This window comes from Vigna unguiculata, chromosome 9 (genome assembly GCF_037176805.1).
Source record: "Vigna unguiculata cultivar grain cowpea cultivar isolate G323 ecotype 2 chromosome 9, ASM3717680v1, whole genome shotgun sequence".
NCBI classification, from domain to species: domain Eukaryota; kingdom Viridiplantae; phylum Streptophyta; class Magnoliopsida; order Fabales; family Fabaceae; genus Vigna; species Vigna unguiculata.
Window position 1 is genome coordinate 12,719,615 of NC_140800.1, and position 14,354 is coordinate 12,733,968.

The following is a 14,354-nucleotide window of genomic DNA, read 5'->3' on the forward strand; positions in this document are numbered from 1 at the left end:
AAAAGAGATTTAAGCTTTCGAAAAAGTTTTATAAAGCCAATTCAACCCCCCCCCCCTTCTTGGCTAAACTCACCATTTCAAAACTAACAATGAGAACTGCTAAGAACAGGGGGAGAAAATTTTGGGGATGCTTAAAGTTCAAGGTATGAGATATGGAAATGAATTTAGTTCTGTTTTTTGGTGGATGTTGTTTTTGTATTTTGGTTTTGGAAAACCTAATTTTGCAATTGGGGGTTTTTTGTTTCGTTGGACAGGGCGGAACTTAAGAAGTTGTTGGCTGCAACTTTTTTTCATGGTGCAGCGAAAATGTAATTGAAGAAAAATGTGGTCCTAGTACGAAGAATGATGATGATAGTGATGACACTGCGACAAAGAATGTAGAAAGGGATGGGGAAAGCAAATTAATAAATATCGAGAAATGTATTATGAGTTTGGAAAAATGGGTCAAAGTGTTGTTTGTAATGGTTTGTTTGTTGTATGTGTTAAACATATTCCTTTTCACAATGAAGTAAATCTGTTGATGTAATGATTCGAAATGAATGTGAAAGTTTCAGCATTGTGTTTGGAATATATTATACCTGATGATGTAATGATTCACAATATATGGAATCGAAATATTGGAATATAATGTGTTGACCCATGATATGAAGTGAACCTAATTGAAAAGGAAATCATACCAAATGTGATATAAAACATTAATCTGGACATAGTCTATTGAATCACACAGATTATAATGCTTCAACATATAGTAGAATTATTGCACATAGTATACTGAGTCAAAGTAAGAAATGTTAATTTATATCCACTGTCAAAGTTGATCACGGCCAAAGCAGAAATTGTTCAAAAGACATTAAAGTGGATTGCCCCAGAAATTGTTCAAAATACATTAAAGTGGATTGCCCAAAAAGACTATGTCTATTCCTATCAAACACCCAAAAAGACTACATAACTACGAGTCTTAAATTAACAAAAGTTTCAACAGCAGCTACAAAGCATATTGAAATCTGTTTAATAAAAATGATCAGGGCTTCCAAACACGTCCCCTTCTAGCCTGGAGTTTATTCCTCATTGGTTGGACAAATTGGTTGCTTGATGCACGTTGAGATTGACCTTGAGATGGTTGGGACTGATTGGCTGCAGGACCAGTTTGCTGTGATGGGGCTGATGCTGCTGCTGGACCAGTGTGCTGTGATGGGGCTGATGCTGCTACTGGACTAGTTTGCTGTGATGGGTCTGATGTTGCTGATGGGTCTGATGCTGCTGATGGGCCTGATGCTCTTGCTGGGCCAGATTGTTGTGCTGGGCCAGTTTGTTGTGATGGGCCAGTTTGCTGTGTTGGGTGATGTTGTTGTGATGGGTCAGTTTGTTGTGCTGGGTGTTGTTGTTGTGATGGACCTGATGTTGTTGCTGGCACAATTGATTGACTTGGTGGTGGCACAAGTTTTTTAGGACAAGCAGTTCTGTTGTGACCAATTTCCCTGCACACAACACATCTTTTGCGAATTCCTCCTTTTCGTAATGTGGTGTCATCTTTTTTCAGCTCCCAAGGTTCCAATCTTCTTTTCTTTTTAGGTCTTCCAAGCATAATTCTTTTGGTTGGGGGCAGGACATCTGAATATGCAGTAGCTTCCCACACCTCTTGACCATTAATAGGGTAAACTACTGAATTATACGTCTCCTCATAGGTTGACTTCCTGAACCAATGGGCTATGAAATCCTCTCCTTTCAGATTCAAAAATTTCATGGCAGAAAGTGCGTGGCAACAAGGAAGTCCATTTATGCTCCATTTCCTGCATGTGCACTCCATCTTGTCAATATTCACCACAAATTGTTCCCCTAGATTTGAAGCATGCCTCACTTCAAACAACTTCTCAGCTGACCATCTGCGTGTAATACAACAGAAATGTAATCACCAAATCCCAAATATGTTAAAGTTGCTGACATAAATATATATTAACTTCTTACCTTGGTATCCAGTGTCTTGTTAAGCTTGACTCCTTGTTAAGCATGTCAATTTCTGGGACAAACTGAACCTTTAAAAGATTTCACCTTAGATCTATTTGTGCCCCATCTCTTCATGATATAAACACGAATGTCCTCCAGCATCCTTATGATTGGCTTTGTTAGAGTCTTCACTATCACACTGTTGAATGCCTCACACATATTATTAACCAAGGTGTCACACTAGGCTCTTACAATGAATCTAGATCTTGACCAAAACCTAGTATCACATAAAAAAATAATTACTTTTTAATCATGAAATAAATATGATGTAAGAATTCAGGATGTCATACCTTGGAGGAATACCAATCAAGTGTTTAAAGGCGTCTTCATTGACCTCTTTAATGTCCCTCATTATCTTCTCCCAAGCCTGTGGATGTGTCGCTGAAGTAGCCTTCCACATGAGACGTTTTAGATTTTTCCCAGGGAATTGCTTTCTAAAATTAGCATACATGTGCCTAACACAAAATCTCTGGTCTACTCCAGGGAGAAGTTCTTGCATAGTTGGGAGAAGACCCTATGTTAATATATGAAAAACAGACTCTAAAAATAGCATATTGCATGATGTTAAAATACAAATTAATTGAAATAATAAAAGTGAATAACCTTTTGTTGGTCTGATATAAAAGTGCATGATGCACAAACTGAATCCCCACCAAGATCATTAATCAAAAGCTCCAAGAACCACTTCCACGAATCCTTATTTTCCACTTCTACAACAACATATGCTAGAGGTAGAATCTGCTCATTCCCATCTCTTCCAATTGCAATTAATAACTCACCACCATACTTACCTTTGAGAAAGCAGCCATCCAATCCAATGAAAGGTCTGCAACATGTGAAACTATCTTTGCATGCCTTCAAGCATGCATAAAATCTCTTAAATATGACTTCACCTTCTATGTTATCAACATTCACCTTTACTGTAGACCTTGGATTTGTTCTTAGCAACTCGTGTGTATAATCATATATTCTCCTGAATTGTTCTGAAAAACACCCATCCATGTGGTCTCTAGCAATAGCTCTAGCCCGAAAAGCCATGTTTCTAAGACACCTACGTTCCATTTCCTACTAACCTTATCACGAATGTCCATGACCTTCATATTAGGGTTTTCTCTAACTGTCTTTTCCATCTTCTTGCTTAGCCACTTTGCATTCATTAATTTCACATTAAAATCTCTAGAACACGTATGTTGATATATTATTTTTCTAAGTTGCCATGACTTCACTGCACCCATATAACCACAATAAGCATACCATTTGCATTCTCCATTTGCTCCCAAACATTTCACTGAAACCCTCTGATTGTCCTTTTTTAAAAATTTTAAACTTTTTCCATTTGCAAGTGCATAAGTCCTAATTGCTTCAATGAATTCATGTTTCTCTGTGAAATAAGTTCCTATTTCCCATCTATATTCATCCATCTTTTTAGGCATTGAAAATGTAGGAAATGACCCATAACCCTCAATATCATCATTGCCCTCATCAATGTCTGAACCACTAACTAATTCATCTAAATGCCACTCGAAATTTGACCCTCCACCCTCAGTCCTTACTTCATCAAAATCTGTATCAGTTGACTCTTGGGCTGTGTACCAACCTTCTCCACCGGATGTACTTTCCACATTACCATCCCAATCTGAATCACTATGTCCATCACGATTAATGTTAACATCAACAAGACCTTCCTCATTGAATGATTCAGCCTCACCTTCATACCCTCTCTTTGCTACATTTTCTTATACTTCGTGACCTTCAGGATCCTCCACTGCCACTCTATCAGTACCAACATCAACTTCAGCTTCCTTTTCGCCTTCAACTTCATCAACATTCGCATTACCTACCACTACTTTAGCTGCAACATCTTCCTCACCCTCACCACCCTCTTTTTCCAGTACTTCACCTGCACCATGCTCATGACCCTCATTCACACAGTTAACTACATCATTAACCTTAGAAGGACCAACCTCCCCCATACCAACACCCTCTATCATGTTGATTATCTCAGGTTCTATCATTTCGTGAACCACATACAAATGAACGACACCATTTAACCTTGTTAAGTTTGCCATATGAGTGGCCCCTTTATCATCACAAAGGAGCTCCAATCTATCTTCTAACATAGTCCCACCTCCTAAACAATACCACAACTCCTTCAAAGATACGTGTCCTATCTCTTTTAATCCAGCAATAACCTCAAGATATCCCCACGTATCAGGATCATAGAGCCACATGGTTATTTCCCCATCATATTCCAATTTCCCATTACTAATAAAGTGGCCACTATGGTGGACCACCACTTCAAAACGGTCAACAGACATTCTATATCTACACTTGTATACATTGCCCCAAACGAATTCAAATATTACAAATCATACCAACACAGACAACACAGAACCAAGCATTCAAATAGGGGACCACAACATTAAACACATACTACAATGCATATACGGTCACCGATTAAAAAACACATTCCAATAGGGAACCACCAATAAAAAACGATCTCGATGTCGAAAATGGGGGGGACCAGCAAAAGTAAGTCACACAATAAAAGCAATACAACATCATACCCAGCCAACAAAACATCAAAACCCCAATACAAACCCAAAACCCAAAAACGCGAAAAAATCGTACACATATTCAACTACAACAACTCGTACTTACCTTTAGGCTGGTGCTCAAGCACGACCACAACGAACGCTCTAAATCCACCTCTGATTGCACTCGCTCTCACCTCCAATTGCACCCGCTCTCACCTCCGACCACGATCGACCTCACCTTCGTCCACACTCACGGGGTTCGCATTCCCGCACTTCGACTGACTTTCCCAAATCCAATCCCTAATTACATCATTTAGGGTTTCAAGCACAATGAATGTTTTTAATTCTCAGTCCATGCAATCAATGTCCAATACTGAAATATAATACATAAGGCCACGTCAGAAATTCAAAACCAAGTTAACGTTAATAAATTTAACACTGTTAACGATTGCCCTGATTTAATACTCAATTACAAAAATGAGGACGAAATTGAGATCAATTAAAATACGAGAACCAATTTGATATTTCTGAACCAAAACAAAGACCAACGAAATATTTTAACCTAAAAAAATCATACTGCGTAATGTTTTCAATTTTTTTAATATATGTTGATTTCAGTTTTTACTATTTCGAACTTCAAATTGTTTCAACATTAAACATTTTTATTAGACCGAATAAAAAAATAAAAGCGAAAAAATTAATTGTCTTAAAAGACATTATTAATGTATTTTTATTGTCGTTCGGTGAATTTAGGAATATATATTATAAATATATTTATTAGACGAGATTAATGATAGACATTACACACGGTTATAACAAAAAATACTAGATAAAAATAATTTTGTTTAAATTATTAACTTTTTTTCTATTATTGTTTTTCACTTTTAGTTCTATCTTTTTATGATTTTTAACTTTATCATTTAATAAAACAAAATTTAGAAAAATATATTTTACTTTTATTTTTTAAAATAATATTATTTAAAAAATAATCTATATTTTGATAATACCAATTGTTTATACTGTTAAATAAAAAAATGTTATGTAATATTTAAAAAAAAAAATTAGTGTCAACAAAAAGTTAAATTTATCTTTTTTATATTACATTATAATATAGATAGTCTTATCGTTAAATATTTTTCATAGTTTTGGTAAATAAAAATTAAACTGATATTATTTAATAAAAAAACTAGCATTAATCTTATGTACCTATAAATTGCTATAAGGTTTTAAATAATTATATTTGAAAAAAATAAAATAAAATATTGTATTTAATAGTTCATTTTAAAGGTTTAATTTATATATTTGTGATACAAATATCACACTTCTTAAAATTATAAGTTTTCTTGTATATTTTTTGAATTCACTAATTAGACGAGTCTAACAATAAATACTAAGAAAGTCTATCCGTACACGTATAACACAAGTTTGACAATATACAGTGCAAAAATCTGTCCATACATAATATCATTGGCAGAACTTTATGATGACTAAGGGGAGCTATGACTCCTCCAAAAATTTTTTAATTTTATTTTTTATATGTAATTTATATATTTTAAAATTATATATATATATATATATATATATATATATATATAAAGTTTTGAAAAGTTTGTATCATTTACTTATGTATTTTTATTGTTTAAAAAATAAAATAAAAATCAATTTGATGAATGTTCATTAATAAAATGGAATAAGATTTTATCTCTGTATACAAGGTTCTTTTTTAGTAAGTTATCAAGAAAGTATGAAAGTAAAAAAAAGAAAAAGATATAAAGATAATCGGGAAAGAGATGGAAGAACAAAGAAATTGAAGAATTTATTATCACAATATATCTCATAAATCAAGATTAGTATTTTATTATGATTTATGTATTTTAAATTTATGATTATCTTATTCCTATTACAATATTTTCCCAACTTAAGTTTTTTCCAAATTAGTATGAACCCTAATCAAGACTTTAGGAATTCTTTTATGAAATTGACATGAATCTGATTGTAGTTTTCCTCATATTAGTATAATTCTAATTATGAAATTTAGGGATTTTGTATTTTCAATTTAAATTTGTAAAATATTATTAATGTATCTGGGTTGCATTACAAATTTTTTTACACATAATAAATTAGTTGAATAGTCTTAAATTGGAATAGAAATGAAAAATATTAGGAATTGAAAAGTACATCCGTAAATCAATGTAGAAAAATAATTTAAGTAGAGGAAGTGAAAAGTTTATTTGTCTAATTAAAAAAATAATTTATATATAACAAATTTAATTTGACACCCCTAAAATTTTTATCCAAGTTCCACCACTGCATAACATATACAAGTCTATTAATACATATTACACGAGTTTGTCAATTCCCTGAGGAGTCTAGCAATAGACATTAAACGAGTATGTACGTAGATTGATTAGATGACTCTATCTATATAAAGGACAACCCTCACGTACATGCCGGAAACAACCCAAGTACATGCCGGAAACAACCCAAGTACATGACTTGGGCTGGCATGGACTTAGACTCATAACAAAATAAAGGCTAAAGTAACAACAAAGCGGCCAACCTAGGACAGTGTGCGGCCAAGGACGATATCTGAAAAGTCAAGAAGTAAACGGATCAGACCGCTCTTGAAGACTTAGTAAAATGGAAGCCCCCGCGTTCAATAGGCCTTAAGGGCCTGGATTAGGGCCCAGGCCCACTCACAGCCCAAGCTGTAACATCCCTGGCTACCCCTCCTCGAGCCCCAGAGGCTGTCAGGTTACTATGAATGAAGAATGTTTTTGATGATGTCTACTGATCTAGGATAAAACATAGCTTGGTCCAGTTAGGATATGCATTAGGCAATTAGCTTCTCTTTATCAATTGTATTTCAGGCCTGCTGTGTAATTCTGCATATGATTAGTTCTTTAACTAATGGATTACCTGTGAGTATTGTACAAAGTAAGTGAAAACATACTCACGATAATCGATTAGGTAAATAGCTAATTGAATTAGTGACAGCAAAAACCTTTGTATAAAAGCTGTTTTGGAATCTGTTTTGGGTCTGAAAAATTTAGGGAGATCACGCAGTTTTCATCTGAGACAGAGCCAACTGAGAGACAGAAAAGCTTCAGAAGATTCTGCAATAACTCAAGTACAGATCCAAGAAGAATTGATGGTTGATTCTACTATGATGGATCTTGCTTGATTCAAGGAGCATCAAGTCAAATCTGCACAACTTAGGTGTTTTCGTTTCTTGTTTTGTTTTCTGTATTTCTGATTACAGTAGCTTCAGTGTTTGAAGTGTGGACCTAGGTGCAATTGTGTGGATGCATTGCTCCTAGGGGAAGTTCTTGATTGTTGAATCAAGTTCTTGGGTTTTGGGGTTAGAATTACATAGGTGTGCTTGTAATTCTTGGAACCTTTCTGTTTAGTGGAATCCTCCTAAGTGTATTACTTAGGAGAAGACTGGATGTAGATTCGCCTTGAATCGAACTAGTATAAATTGTGTGTTTTGATTCCTCTTCTCTCTTTTAATTCTTCTTGATTGATTTAAACAGTCCATTAACCCAAAACTGTGTAATTGATTAATTGAGCTTTAAAACCTAAAGATCTTTCCAAGATTCATCTCAAATTAGTAAAAACACATTAATCAATTCAGATCCCTTTGTGGTTAGGAGTATTAGACAGATCTGATTTTTAACAAACCCATCACCCTTCTCCGTCCATTCATACTGGGTGGGTTGTTGCCAGTGGGAATTGAACCCCCAACCTGACCTTTTAACACCTCTGGCAAACCAGCACAACTGGTAGCATCTGCTGGTTTGGCAAACCAGCACAACTGGTAGCATCTGCTGGTTTGCCAGAGGTGTTAAAGGTCAGGTTGGGGGTTCGATTCTCACTGGCAACAACCCACCCAGTATGAATGGACGGAGAAGGGTGATGGGTTGGGGTGCATTGGGCTGTAGTAACCTGACAGCCTTTGGGGCCCGAGGAGGGGTAGCCAGGGATGTTACAAAAAAGTGCACTTTTTTTTGTAACACCCCCGGATCCTCTTGGGCTTACCAGGCATCCCACCTGCCACCCTCAAACCGGTTGTGTTAGGTCTGCAGCCCAATACACCCCAACCCATCACCCTTCTCCGTCCATTCATACTGGGTGGGTTGTTGCCAGTGGGAATCGAACCCCCAACCTGACCTTTAACACCTCTGGCAAACCAGCAGATGCTACCAGTTGTGCGACCCCAGTAATTAAAGGTACGCATTCATTAATCACTGATTTGATTTGACCTTCTGAGAGCTTTGACTTACTTGAGCTTCAGAGACTCTTCTGCAGGTAACCCCTCCTGGGTTCAAGCTGACATGTATTAACCGGAGAGAGACTAACTGAGGAGATAGCGGACTACATGGTAAGGTGACAATTGTGCCTAACTCATCTTATTTGTTCTCTGCAGGAACACTAGTATTTTGGCACCATACTTTTTTTTACTACCATTTGACACCAACCCTCATAACTATTCACTTTCTCTTTCTTTTAAAAATATAAAAGTTAACTTTTATTAAGACTATTCTACCCTTATAAAAGTTGTCAAAATGGTTGTGAAATGGTGTCAAACAATCTTTTTCCTAAAAAAAAATATTAGACAAGCCATTTCATGCGTTGATTAGACAAGTATAACAAAAAAACATTACACAAGTCTAGGAATACATTAATTAGATTAGTAAAGAAAAAAATATTAGATGAGTCTATCAATGTATTGATTAGATGAGTCTAACAATACACATTAGACAAATTATTCATATATTGATTAGACGACACTAGCAATATACATTAGACAAGTCTTTCTACACACAAATTAGACAAGTATATTAATACACATTAAACAAGTTTATCCATGCACCGATTAGATTAGTATAACAAAAGAACATTAGATGGGTGTAGCAATAAACATTAGGCGAGTCTATCCATATATTGATTAGATGAGTATAGTAAAAAACATTAGATAAGTCCTTTTATACATTGATTATATGAGTCTAAGAATACACATTATAAGTATGTCCGTACATTGATCAAACGAGTCTTGCAACTCACATTAGACGAGTTTCTCCATACATTAATTAGACAAGTCTAGTAATATATATACGTTAGAAAGGTTTGTTCATACACATATTATATGAGTCTATTAATACACATTAGACGACTCTATCTATTCTTTTATTAGATGGGTCTTGTAATATACATTAGATAAATTTGTCCATATACTAATTGGATGAGTTTAACAATACATATAAGATGAGTGTGTCCATATAATGATTAGCGAGTCTAACACCACATATTAGTCGAGATTATCAATGCACCGATTCGACGAGTCTAGTAACACATATTAGACTTGTCTATTCATACATTGAACTATATTTTTAGTGAGTCTACCCTACTTATTTCTATATATTCTTTATATTTTCAGAGAGTCTATTCTATATTTTTACACATACTTTATCTTTTGTATTTATACAAAGTCTATCATTTATATTTTTGTAGATGTGTTAACTTTCTGAACCTGTAAACTATTTTTCACGTTGATTGCATTCAAAAATTAATTATAAAATTAAAAATATGTATTATTTTTTTCACACTTATATCATTTTATTTAAACATACACATAAACACGAAACCATGTGTAGACGCGAGTTGAAAACTAGTTTTAAACTAAAAGATTTACTATCTTTCTCATAATCTTATAAACTTTATTAATCGAGTAAATAAACTTAATTTTCAATAATATATATTTAATAAGCATTATTTTAAATTTATTAAATATTTTTTATGTACGCTTCAGATGAGAAAAAAAAAAAAAAACAGTTCCATAAAAGTCGATTGCCGTTTCGAACAGAAATACTCAAAGGAATTATAAACATTGTCTTTTGACATAAGGCTCTGGAGACCCATTTTATATCAAGAATGGTACTTCAGTATATTTGGTACTTTAAAAGAAGAAAGGTCTATTGAAGGAAGTTTTGCATTTATTTTAGAATTATCGAAGAAAACACACACAAATGATCATATTAAAATAAATTTGACACAAAATTGTGAAAAATAAGAGAAAAAAATCACTAAAAAAATTAATTATTTTAAAAAAAATACATATTTAAAGTATTTTGGAAATATTAATAATACATAATTTTTAGGTATTGACTTTAAAATTTAAATTTTTTTTTTTTAAAAAATTGTAAAAAAATATATTTAAATTGTCTTTAATATCAAATAATAAATAATGTAAAATTATTGAAATTATCAAAACAAAAATATTATTACCAAATTTTAACAGAAAAAATATAAAAAAGAAAACTGTTAATTGGATGAAATTTTGTTGATAAAGTAGCATTTTTGATTAAAAAGAAGTTGAAAAGGGGAAAGTTGTAAAATGATAGAGAAAACAATCACATGAAACGTTGTTGATTGATTGGTATTTGGTTTAGAGTTGGACCAGTCCACATTGATACCGAGATATAGGTGTCCACTAGACCGGTCCACTTCTTGCAGAGATACCTATATATGATGCTGATAAATCACCATTACAATTTTCTGGTTTTTTTATTATTATTATTGAATAGTGTTAATTTAATCTTTTTACAATTTTTACTCTAATTTAAAGATTTTATAATACTTACGTTATTATTGTAGTTGTTAATAAAAACATATGTTTTTAAGATACAAATGATTTTTTATTTTTATAATTCATAATCTATTTTTCTTATGTCATTAAATTTTATAAAACTTAAATCTTGACCTTATAATCAAACATATATGATCTATAAATGAGATGTTACTATATTGGCTTATATTATTAGTAACGAGTTTCCTTAATGTATTTCTTCATAGTAATATTTTACTTTGAGGTTGATTGATCATTATATACATATTCAGAGGAAATCGTGATTGTTTTTGGTTCTGGTAATATACAGATATAAAAGAGTTTAACATTATATATAATGTATTACTGTAATATTTTTACACTATTTATTAACAAAAATAATTAGAAGGACTTTTGACATAACTATTGTAAAAGTTGATATACTTATTATAAATTTATAAATAAAAGTTTTTCATTGAATGACTATAAAACAATACAGACATCTTTTCTCTCTAAAAAGATCTTAATACATTTTAAATTTTAATTTTAAAACCTTATTCATATTAAATCTAGTTTGTAACATGCTACCATTATCTCATCTATCTTTGAAAATACTACAATAACATGCAATTGATTCATTAGATCTCCTTCCTAAAAACAAATACTTATTCTTGTTTGTAAACTTATTAAGCAGATTGTAATTCACATACAACCTTGAACACATAATTTCTCATTTTCATTTCTCCCTTTTATTTTTCCCTTCTGTAATTTATCCTAAGTTTCATCATTACACATCATTGTTTGTTTTTTAATCAATTTTTTCATTGGGTAATTTACCTTAATGAGCAATGCCCAAGAACTGATGAATGACATGCAAGCTTTAAACGACACATATGCATCAATGGAAAAATTGAGTTAAGAACTCTTTTTTTGCTTTACTTTTTTCTTTTATATATATATATATATATATATATATATATATATATATATATATATATATATATATATATATTATATTTTAAATTTATAGGTGTTATGTATTTCCGTTTCGAAATTTTCAATTTGTGTTATAATAAAAGTTTTATAAAGATGTATCATTATTAATATTTTTTCATATTAATTTATTTTGTGTTATATTCAGTGATTTAAATAGTTAAATATAGATTGTTTGATTGTTTTATAATTTCTTTTTTGAATAATTATGTTTGATTATTTATTTTACTGAATTTTTATTTAATATTTGAATTTTAATATTTTGTACTACTTTTTAGTAATCATTATTATATATCATTTAATTTTAATTTCTTTCAATTATTTTTTAATTATATATTTAGTAATCATTATTATTTTTTTATATATTATTATTATTATATTTTATTTTCATATAGAGTAGAATATATATAAAATAATTTTTATAATGTATAATATTTTACAATAATTTTAATAACGTTTTTACAATTTAATGTACAAATATGAACTCATAAATATTTTACCAAATAATTATTCTCTGAAAAAGTCAAAATAATTTTGTATATTTTTATTATTTATAAAATATTCAAATCATCTTTAATTTATTTATAATTAGTGTTTAAAAATAATTTTAAACAAATAATTAGAGACCTTTGCTGTTTATTGCAAATTAATCAAGTTTTAAGTTATAGAGATAAATTGTTAGTTGCTTAAAATATATGTTTTAAATTTGTAGAATTTATTTTGAATTTATTATATTTTAAGTTTGTCTAATATAACTAATATATATATATATATATATATATATATATATATATATATATATATATATATATATATATATATGAGTTTTAATTTGTTAGTAAATTTATATTTTAAATTTATAGAATTTTTTTTTTCATGATTGTTTTATTTGGATTTGATTTCTTTATTTTAATTAGCTCAATTATTATACGTTTTTTTTAAACAATTATATGATAACATGCATTTTATTAAAAAAATACACAAAGTTTAGATAATCTTTTATAATAAAAATAATAAGGTATTACTATTAAATTTTACAACATAAACTATTTATATTTAATTTTAATTATATTTTAATATATTATATTGTTTCTAGAAAATTTGTACATTTTTGCAGAGTAAAATAACTACTATATTTTAAAGTAAATAAAATTTTAAGATATACACCTTGTCTCTTTGGATATTTGGATAGATGTATTATTCACAAAGAATAGGAAATGATGATTAATAAGTGAGTGGTATTATTTTGGAAATGATACAAGGTCATGGAAGAAGATGATTAATGGGATTCACTCAAAATCCAATCCCACTACCTATAGTAAGATTAGAGGATAACACTGCTGGTTTTACCAAATTAGTCATTCATTTATATTCATTCTTCTTATTATGAAAATTCAACATAATAAAAATTAGTAATACAAATAATAATTTAGTGTGGTTATATTAAAAATTTATTACTTATAAAATTACTATTAAAAATAAAAATAGTCTCCATGTAAATAAATTATTTTTCATCTTATATATTAAATTTATTTTCATACAAAATATATTGTATTATTCAATTTTTTATAAATATTTTTTTATATTTTCAATCATTCAATAAAATTTATAAAAATAATTATAAATTATTTATATATAATTTAATATTACGTATAATAATAAAAATATTTTGATAATACAACTTTTTTATCTATTAAAATTATTTTTTAATATCACGTCAGTGGACATTTTAATAATATAACTTTTTTATCTATTAAAATTATTTTTTAATATATTACATCAATCAATTTAATTTCAATATGTCACACCAATTACAAATTTTTATAATTTTCACTTTTTAATCTGTTCTAAAAACAACTCAGACTCCCTTAAAAAAATAATACTAACTTCAAAGTATAATTCTCCCGACCTTTTCCTCTCATTCTCCTTCTGATCAAAACATTATAACTTCTTGTATAGAAAGTCTTTGGTCTCAAATAATATCCCATAATTAAAATGAGAACACAGGAAAATAATAACCGCCAAGAAACTCGTGTTTCATCCCTTATTTTCTTTCGAAAAAATTTAACATATATTATAAAATTACAGAGAGCTCCTTTTGGCTTTGAACAAAACAGATTTCGATGGTAACAAAAATCTCGGTAAGAGTGCGCAAGCGATTCTATGTACGTGTTGGCACCACGTTTGAGGCAAGTTCGCCAACTTGATTTTGT

At 30.4% G+C, this 14,354-nt stretch overlaps 1 pseudogene; it reads right to left on the minus strand.

Annotated features, from left to right (window-relative positions):
- Nucleotides 1–1,021: 1,021 nt before the first annotated feature.
- LOC146883567 (uncharacterized) lies at nt 1,022–3,164 on the minus strand (annotated as a pseudogene).
- Between the last annotated feature and the right edge of the window lie 11,190 nt (nt 3,165–14,354).